Source organism: Chiloscyllium plagiosum, unplaced genomic scaffold (assembly GCF_037043375.1).
Source record: "Chiloscyllium plagiosum isolate Xiang-an unplaced genomic scaffold, Cpla_swu_hap1 HiC_scaffold_40, whole genome shotgun sequence".
NCBI lineage: Eukaryota > Metazoa > Chordata > Chondrichthyes > Orectolobiformes > Hemiscylliidae > Chiloscyllium > Chiloscyllium plagiosum.
This window is the reverse complement of record NW_028270178.1, coordinates 39,338,136-39,360,736: the sequence shown is the minus strand read 5'-3', so window position 1 is coordinate 39,360,736 and position 22,601 is coordinate 39,338,136. Positions and strand designations below refer to the sequence as shown.

Below are 22,601 nucleotides of genomic sequence, written 5' to 3'. Positions count from 1 at the left end.
CAGTTAGCATGTGGAAGCATTTTAAAATATGCAGATGATATTTACCAGGATGTTGCGTTGTCTGGAGAAAAGGTCTTATGAGGAAAGGCTTGGGTCTGTTCTCATTGGAAAGAAGAAGGCTAAGGGGAAATTTGATAGTGACATGCAAGATGATCAGAGGATTAGATAAAGTAGACAGTGAAAGACATTTTTATTGGATGATTATGTTGGCTTGTACGAGAGGGCATAGCTATAAATTTAGGGTGATAGATTTAAGACAGATGTCAGAGACAGGTTCATTACTCAGAGATTGGAAAAGGCATAGCCACATCAGTTAACTTAGCCACATCATAGAGATTTAAACATTCTTTGGATACGTGCATGGTTGATGATGGGATAGTGTCGGGGGATGAGCTGAGAATAGTTCACAGGTTGGCGTAACATTGAGTGCCGAAGGGCAGGTTCTGCACTGTATTGTTCTATGCTCTATGTTCTAAATAGCCAGTGAAATGGCGAGAAATACAGACAGAAACAGGGACAGAGAGAATTTGGCCCGTGACGAAGGACAGCAGACAGATAAGGTATTTGGACTGAGACAAAGTGAAAAATCACAATGTGGATACCGATCATAGATTAACTACAAACTGGATAATGAGTCTGCGATAATGAAAACAAGAGGATAGCAATTGGAACTTCCAGCTATTTGTATCTTCATGATCTGTTCTCAAAGCATCAACGTTGATCAATAAATGCTCGAGATGATCTGCTCACGAGACAACGCAATGAAATTCAGCCTACTTTTGGAAATGTGAAAAGATGGAAAATAACCTTGTGTTCCATGTAAACAAAGAAGATTGCGGCACGCTTCAACGTTTCCAGCTTAACAGAGAGAAGAGAAAACATTACTTGTTGAGTAAGAATTTTGGATTTGATTGAGAGGCAAGTAGAACAGGAAACATCAAATACACAGTGGAGGTATTTGACTGATTAACGTGAATGAAGTGGTTGGAGGGTAGTGCAGATGTCAATCTTCAGGTTCACCACTGGAAAGGCAGGGCCTCATAGGGACCAAGCACAATGGTACTGGGTTGGAAGTCCATTCCAGCACAGAATGAACATGATGAGACAAAACAACAACACAGTATTTGAATCAATTCCACGAATACACATTCTCATTCATCCTGGACAATACCACATTCAGGCAATCCCAGGAAATAAATCTGCCCTGAACAATGGGGGAAAGGTGGTAGGGGGGAGGTTTCCTGACACTGGAGAGATGGCATTCTCTACTTAAATATTGTATAATCTCCCCTGCCGTGACTGTGAACTGCATTATCTGCAGGATGAGTTACAATAGAGGGTGTAGACATTAAAATCAATGGACAACTTCATCCAAGTAACTGATAAATCTCGAGATTGGATGAAACACTTCTTTTAGAGCTGATGAGGAATATTGGGAACCATGAGCACACATTTGACCACACGTTTAGCCTTTCTACAAGCTGTTGGTTTTGACATCCTTGGTGACGTTGGTGGATTAGCGGACAATGATAATATAAAGCAGGTCATCATCTCTGTACCATCCACAATGCCCTCCCCTCTAATCCACAACATCTAACTACTCTCCCATCCTAATCTCTCACATCTAGCTCCACCTCAATCAATCCCTCTCCACTTCAATTTCTGCTCCATCTTTATCCCTCTCACAGTGTTATGCACTGTCCCTGGACTTTAAGATCCTCTCCTAAAGTTAATACCGTGTCAGTTCTCTAATTACATTTTTAACCATACTTGATGCTCTTCAATGGTAAGGGTATAAGGATCGGCTAGGTCAGAAGAAAACAGTGACATGTGGAATTAAAGATTTGTTTTCCTTGTGAAGACTCAGTTCTGGATGTCTTACCAATTTGAATAAACTCCAAATGTCTTCAGAATAAATCTCTGGAACATGAGTTCCACATTCTACCAAAATGCTCAGTCATTACACGAGGAAAAAAATTAGATGAACCTTGCAAACCTCAGCATCGACTGCCTGATCACTTTGCTGATGGTCTTTTCATATTATTTGTAATGTGAAGCTGTTTTGATCTTCTCTCTGACCATACTTACTCCGAGACAGATCAGCCCGAGACACAGTCAGTGCAGTGACTTTGCCTTCACTGGATTTATTCGTGCAGCCTCGTGCCTCAGACGAAGCCATTTTACAAACCGATTGTGATGTCAGCTCTCTCTCTCTGTGATGTACACGGTGAGGTCACACTGGTTCTGTGAGGTCACACTTTGACCTGTCCAGTACAAGGGGACTCACTGCAATCAAAGAGGGAGTTACTGAATCCCTCACTGTCATCAAGTTACAATATGTTGACATTCCAATGTTATGGACCAGGCCAGAACTCCCTGGATCTCATAAGATGTTAACCTTACTCAACAACTTACCTTGAGAGAAGGTGAGGGCTGCAGATGCTGGAGATCACAGCTGAAAATGTGTTGCTGGAAAAGCGCAGCAGGAAAGGCAGCGTCCAAGGAACAGGAGAATCGACGGTTCGGGCATAAGCCCTTCTTCAACAACTTACCTTGTCAACAGCCTTGCTAAGATCTATGTAGACAACATCTACTGCATCTACTTTCTTCGTCACCATTTCAAACAACTCAGTCCATCAAGATATTGTTCAGGCCAGAATTGGAGGCGCTGTGTGCAGTCGTGGTGACTGCACAATAGGAAGATTGTGATTGGATTGGAGGGGAACGCAAACGCGATTCACCAGGATGTTGCTTGAGCTGTAGCAATTTAGCTGTGAAGAGGGAGGTTGGATAAGCTGGGGTTGAATTCTTTCGAGAAAAGATCAGTGTAACTCGGACTATGATGGACAGGGATAAGGTGATTAGAAAGCAGCTGTCGCCATTGTTGAAGGGCCATGAAGACGATGGCATAATATTAAGTTGAAAGGCAGGACATTTAGAGGGGAAGTGATGAAACGTTTTCTCACTTGGAGGGTAGTAAGGGACTGCAATGCACTGCATGAGACAGGAAAGCTCACTTTCTTTTAAAAGAGCTTTGATAAGCACCTAAAATCAGAACATTCAAAACAATCCTAATCCCAAGCGATGCATGCTAAATTGCCAGTAGTGTTCAGGAATGTGCAGTTTTGGTACATTATTCAGGGGTAAAAATCGAGTAATAGGGTAGGAGAATGGGTCTGGGTGTGAACCTCTTTGGAGGATCGGTGTAGACCTGTTGAAGGACTGTTTCCACACTGGAGGAATTCTATGAATTATGCATTAAGTGCTGGGAAATGAGACACGTGTAGCCCTTACTGTAATTTTGGCGGGTCAAACCTGACAGATAGGCCACCGCTGTCCTGAATGACGCTATCTTTATGTAATTTTGAAGTTCAGTTTTGCAATGCTTTTTTGTCTTTGTTTTGACAAAATGTTGCCCGATGTGGTCAGTGTCAGCTTCAGTTTCTGTATCACACTGCTTGTTCAAAGATTGAATTTCCAAAATGTGTTGCAAAACTGAATTATCAAGGAAAGCAGTGAGATAAGTGTATGCAGTCGAATAGCTCTTCAGGATATTTACACCATGAGGTATTGAATAACTGAATACTTTCATCAAAATGAAGGATATCACTGAAAAGAATATCAGACGATATTTAGACATTGATGGGGCTGATAGTGAGTGAAATAATGCAAATGTTGTTGTTCAGAGGCAAGTTGAAATTAACATTTGAGACCCAAGAAAATCAGATTAAGCCAATTCTTGGGCTATTCAAACATGGTCTTAAACAACAATGACATCACATCATTAAAATAAACGTGTTGTCATTATTCGTTTGTTTGAAATGATTAAAAATAAAGATGTAATCATAATCTCCCACTGGAGATACCACACAACTTAAAGTGATGTCCCCGGAACTGTTTCAGTTCCAATTTCAACAGTTGCCAGCAGAAGCAAGAAAGAGGTTGTTCAACAAACAATAAAATGCATTACGCTAATCTATTTTTTGCTAAAGTGTATTACACTATCCTTGTCATTATTGGTGTTCCCGGTAAGTCTTGTTAAAAACTTATGTTATGCAAATCTCTGTATGTAATGATAGTTATTCCACTGTATGACTGATAATTATTTCCTTTCCATTTAGCAAGACAAATCCCGATGCGAGACGGTGCTGTCCTCACTTACTCAGTTTAAAACGATTAGTTTGTCGACTAGAGGACTCCTCAGTTATGTGCATCACTGTCTGTTTCTCTATACTGTGCAGAATGGGTTTGCCCTGAGGTCACATTGATGGGGTTTGGCTGAGCACCGTCTCTGGCTGGTCCAGAAAGTATGTCGCGCGACCACTTTATCTCTGTGGGAGTTCAAAGCCTGCTATTGGATAGATGGGTTTTGTAACAATCCACCTATTAGTGGTAACTGTTTCCCATTCCTTGATGTGAAGGGATTGTGTTGGTGGATCTTGCTCAGGCAGTTCGCTCCAAATGGGAGCCCAAATACAATGTGGATTGAGTAGATCAATACGGAGTGATACGCGAGTGACAGCAGGGATAGCTTTAACCAATTTGCGTGCTTTCATCAGTCAGTGGGAGTCTGGTAACATGATGTTTGCGATGACAGATCGCTGAGAGAGGTGTTCAACACAGCGATCTGATCATCAAGTGTATTGCTGAATTATTTTACTGTCAAAAACACGTGCGAGTTGTGTTATTCATAAAATGATGCACAGTGCTGTTCTGCAGAGTTTAATAGGACAAACTCTGAGATCTGGAGTGTAGATGCAGCATCTCTCCCACAGACGATCAAACAACTTTGACCAACAAGATGTTTTCCACATTTTCCTTTGCTCCTGCTATTTTGATTTAGACAATCAATTTGGTTGAGTTATCATTATTATTATTTTGTTGAAACTGACATATTGGAGATGAACACCCTGGATATATTTTTTAGATCGATTTACTGTGAATCCATAGTGTTACACCATGGAGTTCAGTACTCCATCAACATTGTGAACTGTCTGTTATTGTGCCTGGTCCATAGGGCTCAGAAGGGTGGAGATTGGGTGGTACAACAGGCTTTTCTCTGATGAAAGACAAGTTGGTTTGGGGTGACTGATGTGTGATTTAGGATATTTGATAATGTTGTGCTGCTCCAAGGGTCCAATCAGGATCAAGAACGTCCGGCCATATAGACTGACAGTCAGCCCGCGTGCTGTGTCCTCCAGTTGACCTAATGCCCAGCTCTGAGGGACTTGGTGAGTTGGAAACTGTATCAGGGTGACCAATGCATTCATAGTCCATCACCAGTGCACTGCTAAAAGAATATGAACCACTTGTTGAAACTGACACAGCATAAGGCCCTTTCCCTCATGGTGTGGACCGTCACTACAGCAATTGTCGCACTGTCTGTCCACACAGTGATTGTGGTTTCCAGGCGAGTTGGATCGTTGCAGGTCACATTTGGATGCTGAGTAACCCCAGACTTGTTTTGTAGCTATTGAGGAATATAAACTAAGTTGATGGTGGGGTGAGGTAGTATTGAAGGGACTCCGTGTTGCCTACTTGGAGATTTATAAATGTTTGCATTAACGATAACACGGAGCTCTTCACTCCCACAGCACAATGTGTATGCCAGGGCCGCTGCTTCAACACTGCTGGCTGGGACATATCTGTCACAGTGTATTCCACATCAGGAAAGTGACACAGTAGATCAAATTATTTGATACAATAACGTCCAGTTTCTTTAATTGCAAAACGGTTGACTTGAAGGAAAATGCAGACGCTGGAATATTGGGTGGCAAGATTTTAAACAATTTAAATTTGATATCCGACAAGACTATGTAAGATTCAACGTATGAGTGTTATTGCCAAAATGCCAGAGGTTAGTACATACGGAAGAGTGAGTGTTCTGGGGCACTAGCATTCTGTGACAAGTTATCTTGGAGTTTTTAATTCTTCTTTTGAAGTTCAATTTTTACTTCCACAGAGAATCCTATCTACTGATGCAACATGCTGTCGGAAAGCTGATCCTTGCTGTGCATTTAACTCCTGACTTACTGGGCTTTGGGCTGGGGCAGTACGAGTTCCTAATGTGTGATATCAATGTACGCAGTTAACATTTCCAAACTATCGCTGTGGTGTAATTCCTCAACTGAGGAAAGGAAAGAACACCGCGGGTAGCTCACAGGCTCCCTGTATTATCCAGTGATTGACTGGAATATTGTGTTCAGATGATCCAGAACTCCATGAATCACTCTGAGTGACGGTATTACTGATCATGGAGTTGTACTGAATGGGGATCACAAACTTCAGGCTGGACCCTTTTGCTATTGAGAGAAAGTGTCATTGTAGAATTGTACTGTGTGCAGGAATAGGAACTTCACGAGCATGAACCTCTGACCCAGTATTCTTTCTTTTGTGCGGGTATCTGTAAATGCAACATTATAATGAGCGTGGAGCACTGACAAGAGACAACTGGCAGCTCCAGTTGCAAGTTTTACTCGGAATATCTTTCACTGTAAACTGTATACCACGTGGTTCAATTGCCTGAAGGGAACACCCGATTCCAGTGACAATGTGATTCAGTGTGCATCTTTCAATTCGAATGTTCCTGAGTGCGCGTTCCTCGCCAAAGGGGAACTAACCCCTGTGTCCAACTATTACTGCGAGCACCTGTCAAATAAAATTACACTGAGTGGGGGTTACCAACTGGAGATGAACAACTTACTCCAATAGGCTTGCACAAGGAGGAGTGTCTCTGACAATGGTGTTTAGCTGTTTGTGGGGAACTGAATGAAATGTAATATCTGACTGCAGTGAGAAATAGGATGACAACGATATGAAACATGCAATGCTTCAATTATATTACATTCTTTTTTTCTGTTGTGCCCACCGATGGAGCTGTCACTGTAGTTTGCAAATATACAATGGATTGCAAACTGGGGAATTCTTCCCAGCTGGTTGTTTTTACATGGTGCTAAGTTTACATGTGAAATGTTCCATTGGAGATTAACAGATGTGATTTTCTTTCGTAAAAGTAATATGGCAGAACAACAATTTGCATTCAGTGAATTATCTGACTACAGGTGAAGATGGATCTGATTGTTGGAGGTCGATCATTTCAACCATCATATTTCTCCGCAGGAATTCTTCAGCTGTCTTATCATTCCGCTTCCCTCCGACATAATTTCAAAATAAGACAAGTTTGATTATGATTGCGCATGCTTAGCACCATTTGAACTCCTCAGATAATTAAGAGGTCCATGTCTATGCACATGGAACATTACACTGGAATGCAGGCCACATTCGGCCCTCGACGTTGCACCTACCTGTAAAACCAATCTGAAGCCCATCTATCCTACAGCATTACGTTATCATCCCATATGTTTATCCAATGACCCTTAAATTTGGCGAGTCTACTATTGTTGCGTGAAAGTCATTACATGCTCCGACTACTCTCGGCATAAAGAAACTACTTCTGACATCTGTCAAATATCTATCACCCATCAATTTAAAGCTATGTCGCCATGCGCTTGCCATCACCATCCGAGGAAAAAAACTCCCACTCTCCACCCTATCTAATCCTAAGATCATCCTGTATGCCTCCATTAATTCACCTCTTATCTTTCCTCTATCTAACAAAAAACAGCCTCACGTCCTTCAGACTTTGCTCATAAGACCTTCCCTCCATACCAGGCAACATCCTGATAAATCTGCTCTGCACCCTTTCCAATGCTTCCAAATCCTTCCTATAATGCCACAACCAGAACTGTATGCATTCTTCCAAGTGTGGCTGCACCAGAGATTTATACAGCTGCAAGATGACCTTGTGGCTCGAAACTCAATCCCTCTACCAATAAAAGCATCTTCTTCATATCTCTATTAACCTGGGTGACAACTTTCAGGGATCTATGCACATGGACACCGAGATCTCTCTGTTCATGTACACTACCAAGAATCTTACCATTAGGCCAGTACTCTGTTACCTCTTCCAAAGTGATTCACCTCACTCTTTTATTTTCTGCATTCAACTCAATTTTCCACCTCAGCCCAGCTTTCCGCTTATCAGTGTCCCTCTGTAAATTCCAACATCTTTCTGGACTCTCCAGAACTCCACAGACTTTACTGTCATCTGCAAATTTACTAACCCATTCTTCTACGTCCTCATCCAGGTCATTTGTAAACATGACGAACAGAAGTGGCCCTAATACAGATCCTTGTGGTACACCACCTGAACCTGAACTCCATGGATGAACATTTCCCATCAACCACCACTCTCTGTCTTCTTTCAGCGAGCCAATTTCTGATGCAAACCGCAAAATCACCCTCAATCTCATGCTTCCTTGTTTTCTGTAATAACCTACCGTGGGGAACCTTATCAAATGTTTTACTGAAATCCATATACAACGCAACAAATGCTTTACTTTCATCTACCTGTTTGGTCACCTTTTCAAATAACTCAGTAATGATTGTCAGGCAAAAAACTACCCTTCACAAAACCATGTTGACTATCTCTAATGAAACAATTCATTTAGGGATGAACTCATTTAGAGTTTTTCTTGATCCTACCTGCCAAAGACTTCTCATAGAGTCATCGAATCATAGAGATGAACAGCACAAAAAGAGACCCTTCGGTCCAACTCATCTATGTCGACGAGATATCCCAACCTAATCTGGTCCCATTTGCCAGCGCTTGGCCAAAATCACTTGAAACTCTTCTCATTCAAATACCCATCCAGATGCCTTTTAAATATTACAAGTGTACGACCCTCCACCACATCCTCTGACAACTCATTGCACACACGCATGTCCTTCTGCATGAAAAATGTGCTCTTTCGGTCCCTTTTATATCTTTCCCCTCTCACTCTAGACCTATACGCTCTTGTTCTGGACTCTGCCAACCCAGGAAAAGACTTTGTCTATTTATTGTATCCATCCCCCTCATGATTTTGAAAACCTCTGTGATGTCACCCTGCAACCTCGGACACTCCAGGGAAAACAGCCCCAGCCTATTCAATCTCTCCCTATTGCTCAAATCCTCCAACCCTGGCAACATCCTTGTCAACCTTTTCCGAAACCTTTTAAATTTCACACCATCCTTCTGATAGGAAGGAGACCAGAATTGCACGCAATGTTCTAAAAGTGGCCCAAACAACATCCTGTACATCTGCAACATGATCTACAAACTCTTATTCTCATTGCTCTGACTAATAAGGGAAAGCATACCAAACACCTTCTTCACTATCCTATCTAGGTGTGACTTTACTTTCAAGGAGCTCTGAACCTGCACTCCAAGGTCTCTTTGTACACCAACACTTCCGAGGACCTTACCATCCATTCAAGATCCTATTGTAATCTGAGGTAACCTTCTTCACTGTCAACTGTACCTCTAATTTTTGTGTAATCTGCAAACGTACTAACCATACCTCCAATGTTCACTCCAACTCATTTATATAAACAACAAAAAGGTGGTGGACCCAGCACTGATCCTTGTGGCACAGCACTGGTCACAGGCCTCCAGTCTGAAAAACAAGCCTCCACCAGCAATCTCGGAATTCCACCTTCGAGCCAATCCTCTATCCAAATGGTAAGTTTGTCCCATATTCCGTGAGATTTAACCTTTCTAATCAGTCTCCCATGGGGAATATTGTCGAACAACTTACTGAAGTCCATATAAATCACATCGATCGTTCTGCCCTATCAATCATCTTTGTTACTTCTTCAAAAAACGTAATCAAGTTTGTGAGACATGATTTTCCCCGCACAGAGCCATGATGACAATCCCTCATCAGTCCTTGCCTTTCTAACTACATGTACATCCTATCCTTCAGGATTTCCTCCAACAACTTGCCGACCACCGACGCAGTCTTACTGGTGTATAGTTTCCTGGCTTGTCTTTATCACCTCTCTTAAACAGTGGCACACGCTAGCCAATCTCCAGTCTTCCGGCATCTCACCTGTGACGATCAATAATACAAATATTCAGTAAGGGGCCCAGCAATAACTTCCGCAGCTTCCCACTTTGAAGGGTACACCTAATTAAGTCCTGGGGCTTTATCCATTTTAATTCATACCAAGACACCTAGCGCTTCCTCCTTTGTAATGTGGACATCTTTCAAGATTTCGCCATCTATTTCCCTGCATTCTATATCTTCCATATCCTTCTCCACAGTAAGTACTGTTGTAAAATACTCGTTTAGTATCTCCCCCATCTCCTGTGTCTCCACACAAAGGCCGCCTTGCTGATCTTTGAGGGGCCCTATTCTCTCCCTCCTTACCCTTTTGGGTCTGATGTATTTGTAAAAACCTTTTGAATTCTCCTCAACCCTATTTGCCAAAGCTATCTCATGTCGCATTTTTGCCCTCCTGATTTCCCTCTTGAGTGTACTCCTACTACCTTCATACTCCTCGAAGGATTCACTTGATACATCTTGTGAACCAAACATATGCTTCCTTCGTTATCGGAAGCAAACGCAAAATTTCTCTCGTCATCTACATTCCCTTTCATCCGAACATGACTATACTGTCTCTAGACTATCGTTATCTCATTTCTGAAGGCTTCCCATCCTCCCTTTACCTGCTGCACTCAGTTACCTTTTGAAAGTTCTTGCCTCATACCATCAAAATTAGCCTTCCTCCAGTTTAGACCTTCACCTGTTAGATCTGGTCTATCATTTTCCTTCGCTACTTTAAAACTAACAGAATTACTGTCGCTGGCCTCAAAGTGCTCCCCCACTAACACGTCAGTCACCTGCCCTGCCTTATTTCCCAAGAGTAAGAATTAGGTTTTGCACCTTCGCTATTAGATACACCCACATACTGACTCATAAAATTTTCTTATACACTCTTAATAAATTCCTCTCCATCTAAACATTTAACGCCATGGTCGTCACAGTCTATGATTGAATTTTAAAATCCCTTACCAAAACCAGTCTATTATTATTACAGATAACTGAAATCTCTTTACAAATGTGTTTCTGGATTTCCCCGTGGCTGTTATGGGGTCAATAATTCAATCCCAATAAGGTAATTATTCCTTTCTTATCTGTCAGTTTCAACCAAATAACTTTCCTGCATGTATTTCCGGGAATATTCTCCCTAAGTACAGCTGTAATGTTATCCCTTATCACAAATGCCAATTCCCCTCATCCCTTACCTCCCTTTCTCTCTTTCCTGTAGCATTTGAATCCTGAAACATTAAGCTGCCAGTCCTGTCCATCCCAGAGCCACGTTTCTGTAATTGCTATGATATACCTGCCCCATGTTCCTGACCATGCCCTGAATTCCCTTTCAGGCCTGATGCATTGAAAAAAAAAAGCAGTTTAATTTATCAGTTCGACATTGTTCTCTGCTTTGTCCCTGCCTGCCCTGACTGCTTGGCTCACTTCCGGTATCTGGATAACTGGGGTTCTTTCTGGGGAAGGTGGGACCTCTATAAACAGGATGGTCTACACTTGAACCTGAGGGGCAAGAGTATCCCTGGGGCGAGGTTTGCTAATGCTCTTGGGGGGGGGGGGGGGGGGGGTTAAACTGACTCTGTAAGGGAATGGGAACCTAGACTGTAGATTTAGGGTGCAGGACCTGGAGTGTAGGGAGGTTAGGAACATGGCAACAATCTCAAAGACGTGTGCCTGTAAACAGGAAAGTGGCTTGAAGTGTGTATACTTCAATGCAAGAAGTATACGAAATAAGGTAGGTGAACTTGCAGCGTGGGTTGGTACCTGGGATTTCGATGTTGTGGCTATTACGGAGACATGGGTAGAACAGGGACAGGATTGGCTGTTTCAGGTTCCAGGGTTTAAGTGTTTTAGTAGGGTCAGAGGTGGGAGTAAAAGGGGGGGAGGTGTGGCATTGCTTGTCAAAGATAGTATTACAGTGGTGGAAAGGACGATGGATGAAGACTCGCCATCTGAGGTAGTTTGGGCTGAGGTTAGGAATAGGAAAGGTGAGGTCACCCTGTTCGGGGTTTTCTACAGGCCTCCTAATAGTCCTAGAGAGGTAGATGAAAGAATGGCGAGGAGAATTCAGGAGAAGGGGAAAGTAATAGAGTGCTTGTTATGGGGGACTTTAACTTTCCAGATATTGACTGGGAAAGCTATAGCTCGAGTTCGTTAGATGGGTCGGCGTTTGTCCAATGTGTGGAGGTGGGTTTCCTGACACAATATGTAGACCGGCCAACAAGAGGTGAGGCCATACTGGATTTGGTTCTGGGTAACGAACCAGGCCATGTGTTAGAATTGGAGGTAGGTGAGCATTTTGGGGACTGTGGCGACAATTCGGTGACTTTTACTCTCGTGATGGAGAGGGATAAGTGTGCACTGCAGGGCAAGAGTTATAGCTGGGAGCAGGAAAATTATGATGCGGTGAGGCACGACTTAGGATGCGTGGCTTGGAAAAGTTGGCTTCAAGGGAAGGGCGCAATTGATATGTGGAGCTTGTTCAAGGAGCAACTATTGAGTGTCCTTGATAAGTATGTACCTGTCAGGCAGGGAGAAAAGGGTCGTGTGAGGAAACCGTGGTTTAATAAGGAATTGGAATCCCTTGTAAAATGGAAGAGGGCGGCTGATGTAAAGATGAGGTGTGAAGGTTCAATTGGGGCGATTGAACGTTATAAGGTAGCCAGGAAGGATCTGAAGAGAGAGCTAAGAGCAGCAAGGAGGGGACATGAAAAGTCCTTAGTTGGTAGGATTAGGGAAAACCCAAAGGCTTTCTATAGGTATGTCAGGAATAAAAGAATGACAAGGGTAGGAATAGGTCCAGTGAAAGATAGTAGTGGGAAGTTGCGTGTGGAGTTTGAGGAGGTTGGGGAGACTCTGAACGAATACTTTTCGTCAGTATTCACTTCGGAACAGGACATTGTTGCCCATGTGAATACTGAGTGACAATTAATTAGAATGGATGGCTTTGAGGTATGTAGGGAAGAGGTGTTGGAAATTCTGGAAAGGGTGAAAATAGATAAGTCCCCTGGGCCTGATGGCATTTATCCTCGGATTCTCTGGGAAGCAAGGGAGGAGATTGCAGAGCCATTGGCCTTGATTTTTATGTCCTCGTTGTCTACAGGAATAGTGCCAGAAGACTGGAGGATAGCAAATGTGGTTCCCTTGTTCAAGAAGGGGAGTAGGAATAACCCTAGTAACTGTCGGCCGGTGAGTCTCACTTTTGTTGTGGGCAAAGTCTTAGAGAGAACAGCAAGGAATAGGATTTATGAACATCTGGATAGGAATAATGTGATCAAGGATAGTCAGCTTGGTTTTGTTAAGGGGAGATCGTGCCTCACAAACCTTATTGAATTCTTTAGGAAGGTGACTAAGGAGGTAGACGAGGGTAAAGCGGTAGATGTGGTGTATATGAATTTTAGTAAGGCGTTTGATAAGGCTCCCCATGGTAGGCTACTGCAAACAATACGGAGGTATGGCATTGAGGGGGAGTTGGAGGTTTGGATTAGGAATTGGCTGGCTGGAAGAAGACAGAGGGTAGTAACTGATGGTAAAGGTTCATCTTGGAGTGCCGTTACGAGCGGTGTTCCGCAAGGATCTGTTTTGGGACCATTGCTGTTTGTCATTTTTATAAATGACCTTGAGGAGGGGTTAGAAGGTTGGGTGAGCAAGTTTGCGGATGATACGAAAGTCGGTGGAGTTGTTGACAGTGAGGAAGGATGTGTCAGGTTACAGCGGGATATAGATAAGCTGCAGAGCTGGGCAGAAAAGTGGCACATGGAGTTCAATGGAGGTAAGTGTGAGGTGATTCACTTTGGTAGGAGTAACAAAAAGATGGGTTTCTGGGCTAATGGTCGGTTACTTGGTAGTGTGGATGAGCAGAGGGATCTTGGTGTCCATGTACACAGATCTCTGGAAGTTGCCACCCAGGTAAATAGTGCGGTGAAGAAGGCATATGGGGTACTGGCTTTTATTGGTAGAGGATTTGAGTTCCAGAGTCCTGAGGTCATGTTGCAGTTGTATAAGACTCTGGTGCGGTCGCATCTGGAGTATTGTTTGCAATTTTGGTCGCCATACGAGAGGAAGGATGTGGAGGCACTGGAACGGGTTCAAAGGAGGTTTACCAGGATGTTGCCTGGCATGGTAGGAAGATCGTATGAGGAAGGGCTGAGGCACCTGGGGCTGTTTTCATTGGAGAAAAGAAGGTTTAGGGGTGACTTGATAGAGGTGTACAAGATGATTAGGGGTTTAGATAGGGTTGACCATGAGAACCTTTTTCCACGTATGGAGTCAGCTATGCCGAGGGGGCATAGCTTTAAATTAAGGGGTGGTAGGTATAGGACAGATGTTAGGGGTAGATTCTTTACTCAGCGAGTCGTGAGTTCATGGAATGCCCTGCCGGTAGCAGTGGTGGACTCTCCTTCTTTATGGGCATTTAAACGGGCATTGGATAGGCATATGGAGGATACTGGGCTAGTGTAGGTGAGGTGGGCTTGGATCAGCGCAACATCGAGGGCCAAAGGGCCTGTACTGCGCTGTATTTTTTTTATGTTCTATGTTCTATGTTTCTCAACTGTACCAGTCTCGGATTGATATGTTTCCTCACTATTTCTTTGGGTCCTCCATCCCTCTCCACCTAACTAGTTTAAATCCTCCCAAGCAGCTCTAGCAAATCTCTCTGCCAGTATATTGGTCCCCTTCCAATTCAGGGGTAAACCATCCTTCTTTAACAGGTCATTTTTTATCCCAGAATATATTCCAATGTTCCAGAAATGTCAATCCTTCTCCCATGCACCTGCTCTTCAGCCTCAGATTCATCTGCTCTCTCCTCCTATTCCTATCCTCACTAGCTTGTGGCACCGTGATTAATCCAGATATTAGTACTCTCAGGGACCTCCTTTTTAAATTCCTGCCATACTTTTTATATTTTCCCTTCAGAATCTCATCCTTTTACCTTCCTATGTCATTTGCGTTCAATGTGTACAATGACCTCCTGCTGGTCCGCCTCCACCTTGAGAACATTCTGCTGAAATATCCTTTATCCCGGCATCAGGGAGGCAACACACCATTCTGATTTTTCGCTGCTGGCCACGGAAGCAACTGTCTGTACCTTCGACTAGAGAGTTTCCTAACGCAATCGATCGCCTGGAACGCCTGTCACCTCCTCGCTCTTTTTAGCTGTCTCTTTAGGTCCTTCCTGGCTCACCGTAAATTCTCAAGCGCGTTAAGTAAGCCTTCACGGTTCACTAAACTTGCTCGAACAACTTTCTCCCTGTCTGACAGGTACATTCCTCTCAAGGACACGCAGTAGCTGTTCCTTGAACAAACTCCACCTTTCAATATACAGTCATAGAGTCATAGAGATGTTCAGCATTGAAACAGACCCTTCAATCGAACCCTCCCATTCCGACCAGATATCCCAACCCAATCTAGTCCTACCTGCCAGTACCCGGCCCAGATCCCTCCAAACCCTTCCTATTCATATACCCATGCAAATGCCTCTTAAATGTTGCAATTACACTAGCCTCCACCACGTCTTCTGGTAGCTCATTCCATACACGTTCCACCCTCTGCGTGAAAAAGTTGACCTTTAGGTCTCTTTTACATCTTTTCCCTATCACCCTAAACCTATGTACTCTAGTTCTGGACTCCATGACGCCAGGGAAAATATTTTGTTTATTTATGGTATGTATGCCCCTCATAATTTTCTAAACCTCTATAAGATCACCCCTTAGCCTCCGAAGCTCCAGGGAAAACAGCCCCAGCCTCTCTCTGTAGATCAGATCCTCCAACCCTGGCAACATCCTTGTAAATCTTTTCTGAACCCTTTCAAGTTTCACAACATCTTTCTGATAGGAAGATGACCAAAATTGCACGCAACTTAGGCAACAGTGGCCTAAATAATGTCCTGTACAGCCGCACAATGACCTCCCGACTCCTATACTCAATACTCTGACCAATAAAGGAAAGCATACCAAACGCCTTCTTCACTATCCTATCTTCCTGCGACTCCACTATCAACGAGATATGAACCTGCACTCCAATGTCTCTTTGTTCAGCAACACTCCCTAGGACCTTACCATTAAGTGTACAAGTCCTGCTAAGATTTGCTTTCCCAAAATGCAGCACCTCACATTTATCTTAATTAAACTCCATCTGCCACTTCTCAGCCCATTGGCCCATCTGGTCCAGATCCTGTTGTAATCTGAGATAAGCCTCTTCGCTGTCCACTACACCTCCAATTTTGGTGTCACCTGCAAACTTACTAAGTGTACCTCTTATGCTCGCATCCAAGTTTGAGCTTATAAATGACAGTACCAAGCAATGACCATCAAGCGAATAAGTACCCATCTCCAATTTGCTTCCTGTGACATCACTGAATGCATAACTGTCAACAATGTGGACCTATCATTGTCAAGAAAATGACTTGGTCCAGCCATAGTACTGCTGTAGTCACAGAGTTATGTCAGATACGATGATAGTTGTGGTGATAAGCTCCCTGCCTGCCTATCCAAAACAGAGAATAGCTCAAGGTGAGGTGAATGCTCTCCATGTATCTGCCTGGGTGCAGCTCAAATGCAGCATTGAGTGCAACACTCACAAAGCTCCACTTTGTGCAGGACAAACACGCAATGAATCGGTTTGCTAAATATCACATTCAGTACTCACTCCCTTCACCAATGACACGCATAAGCAGCAATGAACACCACATACAAGATGCAAACTAGGACCACAGCAACTCTCTTTCAACAGCACCTCACAAACATGACCAAAGGCAGCAGACGCATGGAAACACCATCACATAAAAGTTGTTCAGTAAGGCAGATCTCCAAAATCATCACGAAGGTGATTAGAGCTGTGCAATGAACACTGGCCTGGCCATGAAAGCTCACATTCCAAGTGCCAGTATCCCCACGTCTTCAAGACGATATCTCTGAAACTGATGAGTGAGTCGTGTCGAAGGGAACGTTCTGGATGACAGCTAGCATGAGAACGGTCAAGGTCATTCCATACACGTACCACCCTCTGCGTGAAAAAGTTGCCCCTTAGGTCTCTTTTATATCTTTCCCCTCTCATCCTAAACCTATGCCCTCTAGTTCTGGACTTCCCGACCGCAGGGCTGATGCTTGGTGATGAGGTTCTGTCGAATTTGGGGCATCATTTATTCGAATGCATCATCAGTGTCATAGTTTATTTTTCTGAATCCAATGACGTTCCCAACTCTTGCTGGTCTCAAAACCTTATGCTTCAATTGTCTGTGATTTGTAGTGATCGATGCTTTGGTGTTCCCTGCTCCAGATACCTTCACTGAATGAAGTGTCGGTTCCCTTGTCTTCAAATGTGGATCAATTTTGCGAATTTCAGAGTTGAGACAACGCTTTCTGTACAGGGATGTTCAAATGCCATGGAGTGGTCTTAGTAGGGAGCATTCTTCTGTACTGGGAAGCTGGCTGTGTATTGGGAAGCTCCATTTTATTTTATTTATTAAAGGTGTCACTGCCTCGGTCAGCACTTATCACCCTTTCCTAATTGCCCAGAGACCAGGAAAGAGTCAACCAGGATATTCTAGACCTGGAGTCACATGTAAACCAGACCAGGTAAGGATGACTGTTTCCCCTACATAAAGGGCATTACTGAATGTGATGAGATTTCCTTCCCAACAACTGACAGCGGTTTTATTGCCACGCTTCAAAATTATAAATCTACATTATTTTTGAATTGAAATTCCATTATCTGCTGTGGCAGGTATTCAAACCAGTTCCCCAGAACGTTGTGTTAGTTCCTGAATTAATAGTCCAGTGATAAAATTATTAGGCCATCACTACCCCCAATCTTTAGCATTTTGTCAGAATCCAGGGAGGTTGCTTCAGAAACCAAATTAAAGTACACTGTTTGGGTCTTGGAGCACGAGCTGTTGTCTAATTCTTGTGAAGTCCACGGAGAGTTCTGATTGAACAGTGGCGATTCCTCGCCCCAGTGTGTTCTCTGAATCTGGGAGGAGGATCTCTATTCACAAGGAGAGGAGGTTTGTTTGAGTGCGAACTGTGGAATATAGTCTGGGTTAGGTGGTGGGGTGAGTGGTATGGGCGTGGGGATTGGACAGACCTTACTAAATGTTGAAGTTCTTCGGATTGTGGTGGATATCCAATCTTGTACATGCTGGTTGGATTAATACCTTCATAGCTCAGACTGCCAGGGTGTTCAGAATATGGGACTCAATGTCCTGTTACTTGTTTGTTCATATTTGGGAAGCCATCCATTCCTGGATATTATACAGTGATTCAATGCCCTGTACTGCCATTCATATCGCATGGATGTACAATTCTAATGGCAATCTCAACTGTGGAGGCTCAACAGAAGTTTTGTCACCCAAGTCTCTGTTAGGTGTCTTCCATTCTTTGTTTTATTGATCCTGCATATCTTTGTGTGGATGTTATGATCTTACGGACAACTCCAGCCAGTCAGGGTAACCTATAAAGCTACTGAAATCAGCCCCTGTCAACCCCAATAAAATGTTATGGACACAACTGTATTTCTGGGAGTAATCTGCTTCTCACTTTCTTCCCTTCGCCTTTCAAAAGTGCAAATGATACAGTTCAGGAGTTCAAATTTTGTAAACTTCATATGACATGGCACAACAATTATCTCTGTGTTAAAATTCATCCCATACAGTCTGGGCTCAGGCACAGAAATGTTTGATCAGTTACTTCAAGTTCATTTTTTCTCCTTTCTTTCTCTTATAGTAAGTCTCGTGACGATTGTCTTCTTGGCTCGGGGCAAAAGTGGTCTTTCGTCATGCAGCAGTTGCTACCTGGTGGCCATGGCAACGTCTGATCTACTGTTCATTGCTTTTGAGGTCATACTTCTTCGATTTCCATTTTATTATTATCCACCATGTTTCCTGGACATCACTCCCGTTTGTTGCGTTCTCTATGCCCTGAGCTGCTTGACCATTGATTGTTCTGTCTGGTTCACTGCCGCTTTTTCTTTTGATCGATTTGTCGCTATTTGTTTTCATCAGATGAAATCTCAGTATTGCACAGAGAAAACCGCAATGAGGGTTCTCGCAACAATCTGCATTTTCTTTTCTTTAAAAAATATTCCCAACTACTTTCGATATAAACCTGTAAAAATTATCAACGATGCTCCATGGTATTGTAAAACCAGGTTCAGTTATTATAATGGCCTTCAGTGGTCAAGTTTTAAATATTTTGAACAATTCTTAACACCAATGTTCCCATTCACTTTCATTCTCTTTCTCAATATTCTGACTGTCAGGCACATCTCTGAAGCGATGGAAGTACGGAAGGGACTGAGGGGTCAGAGAAACACAGCGAATGATCTCGAAGTAGAGAGCAGACGGAATTCTGTAATTTTACTCTTTTCCATATCTGCCAGCTTCATACTTCTCTGGTTGATGTATATTTTATATATTTTTCACGTCGGTCATTCCTTGCATCGCGCTGCTTTTCGTCTCTTTCTACAAGCTGCCTTAATGCTGCGGAACCTAAGTTGTTGCACAAATGCTTTTATTTATGTGGTGACTCAGAAAAACTTCAGAGACCAGTTAAAGTATGCAGTAAAATATCCAGCTATAAAAGTAATTCGATTGATGAATAAATCCAAGTAACAAAGAGCCAACGGGAGATGCAGCAGATAATGTGAGGTCCACATGAGGATTGGACTGAAAGGAGAAGGAGGAGCAGCAACATGATAACACTCCTTTGCTAATGGGCAGGGAATGACTCCAACTGCGGGGCAGAATGAAAGAGACAGGAGGAGGGAAGCCCGTGTGAAGTGTTGATAGCAAGGAGCAACTGTTCATAGAAAGTTGAACAACAGAAGCATAACAGAAAGAGGAGCTAGATATGCACAAAAATATTTTCCCATCGTAATCCGTTCTCATTGAGTGAAGCGAGTACAAATATAAATGACCTGAAAGAAAATATCAGCATTCACTGCACGACGACAGAGTGGCTAAAGCAACAACAGTCTTCTGACCCACGCTTCTTCACTGATTTCTCTGATTCACTCATCGGAACCAAAGTTAAAAAATGTAAGAAGTTTCCTGTAACAAAGATTAAATGATATACTGTTTACAAATGTACTTCAGCAATACTTTACTTTTTCTGTTTCAATTCAGTTTCCCCGGCCTGATCTTGACACCACTCCCTATCTTAATTTGTTTCTTTCCATGATTCAGTTGCTATGTTGATGGGGAATCCAAGGCCAAGTCACAGGGCTCAAAGGCAAGTGGGATGCGAACTCGGGAATGAAGTTGGATATGGCAGGTGTGTGAACATGCTTACTGCTTACATTAAAAATTTTAGAGTCTCTTAGTGACTCTGGAAGAACCCTGTTTCCATTGTGGCTTCATAAAAAATGTGATAAATTCAAAAAGATATTTGCACCATCATGAAGAATTGTTTTCTTCTGCAAAACGGCTCCGAAATACCTGCCTCAGCTCATAATTGGTGAAATATTGTCACCACTGTACCCTTCTATTCCAGTGCCATATCAGCTGGATACCAAATTACAAAATGCATGTCTTTATCTTGTTCAAATTTCTTCTATTCTCCTAGTTTGCATATCCCAACAAATTCCAATATTCCCTGATTATCTGGTGACTACCAGATCCAACACAGATACATTGTCCTCCAAATTCTTGGTTGTCAATTCTCACTTGTAAATTCAAAATCTTCCATGTTCATCCACTGAGTTTTTTAAATTTTTGACTGGTGTGAATCTTGTTTTATAAACTCTCTATCAAAGTGTTAGATATTGTCCTGTGCTGTCAAAGTTACCAGCGTGTGCAATGGTGAAATAAGTTACAGATCGATTTGCAGTAAGTCTAAAGAAATGGCAGATAGGAACACCATAAAGAATAGTAAGTCTAATGATTGGGAGTAGATTCGGATTAGTTTATGTTTTCGATGAGATTGCTGCCCACCATTCCTGCAAATACATTCACTTCTGTCTTCCCAAAAATGTCAAAGTCCGTGGACACGCTGTTCCAGGATCTCCTGACTGAATCCTGACTGATACGGGCCAAGTGCTGGCAAATACGACTACAAAAGTGGTTCGAAAATTTTGTCAGCATGGACGAGTTGTACTGAACATCTCTGTGACTCTATGTATTTTAAAAACATCAGATCTTTTCCTGCTTCACAGAGTTCTCAAAATCTCTCATTCAATAAATCCGAGTCATCATCGTCATCATCAAAATCCAAACTGTTGATTACTTCAATAGTTTCATCGTCTCCATTTTGTTTTCTGAAATGCCATTTGACATTAGGTGGACCTGGTGGGCAACTTTGTTTTACTTCTGATGTTCGGAATTGGGAGTTGGTGGGAAGGGGCGGCGTGCACCAGGGATGAAGTGATAACATTGAGAGTAAGTGCTGAACATACAGAAAGTGACAGGTGAATAGGAACCGAAAACAAATTGATTTTGCACGAATGCGAGTCTGACTTGACCAAAAGGTTGTCAGTACGCTTTCTTACACACAGACACGGTAGACGAGAAATAAAGCTAACACACATAAAAGTGAACTAATAAAGCTGTTGGTTGGTTCAGCAAGCTCCTAATCCAACTTCTTCCTGCAAAATTCAGAATAATATTTAGTCCCTAATCATGGATGGATCAGATATTAAAGCTGACAAGAACAGATATGATCTCAGCTAAAACATCGAGAAGTGATACTGGTGTTATCATCATGATGAGAGTGGTGCTGGAAAAGCACAGCAGGTCAGACAGCATCCAAGGAGCAGGAAAATCGACTGTTTGGGCAAAAGCCCTTTATCAGGGATTACGCTGGGAGCCTCGTGGGTGAGGAGATAAATGGAATGGGGTGGGGGTAGGTTGAAGGTAGATAAACTGCAATAAATGTGTCGAGGTGGGGGAAAAGATGATAGGTCGGAGAGAAGTGTGGAGCAGATAGGCGGGAAGGAAGATTGACAGGTGGTACAGGTCATGAAGATGGTGCTGAGCTGGGAGGTTGGAACTGGTATAAAGTGGGTGTTTAGGTGAAGTGAGGAAGCTGGTGAAATCCACATTGATGCCATAGGGTTCAAGTGTCCCAAGACGGTAGCTGAGGCGTTTTTCCTTCAGATGTTGGGTGGGTGGACGAGGCCCCGGACCTGCATGTCCTTGGCAGAGTAGAAGGGTGAATTGAAAGCTTCAGCCATGGAGCAGTGGGTTTGATTGGTGTGGGTGTCCCGGAGATGTTGTCTGAAGTGCTCTGTGAGAAGGTGTCCGGTCTTCCCCATGTAGAGGAGACTGAAACAGGAGCAACAAATACAATAAATGACATTGGTGGATGTGCAGGTGAAGCTTTGACAGATGTGGCAGGCACCTTTCGGGCCTTGGACGGAGGTGAGCAGGGAGGTGTGGGCGCAAGTTTTGCAATTCCTCAGCCGACTCTTCCTCAGCTCCACTCGTCCAAGCGATGATGCGAACTGAGCATGCACATCCCCGAAAGCTTTCTTGTAAACCTGTTTCAACTTGTCTCGACACTCTCCACAATCCTTCCGATCGTGTGGTTTCCAGAACAGGAAACAATGCTCCAGCTGAACCTGAACTGGTGCATTATAAAAAACACATCACATCATTGCTCTCACAGTTTCTGTCACTGTAAACAAGGACCAGGAGACAACGTTCTTTATGAGATGTTCTCTCAGCCTGTCCTG

General features: G+C 43.1%; 1 pseudogene; it reads right to left on the bottom strand.

The window, feature by feature from the left end:
* Positions 1–21,434: 21,434 nt before the first annotated feature.
* Positions 21,435–21,613, bottom strand: LOC122548051 (U2 spliceosomal RNA; annotated as a pseudogene).
* Positions 21,614–22,601: the final 988 nt, after the last annotated feature.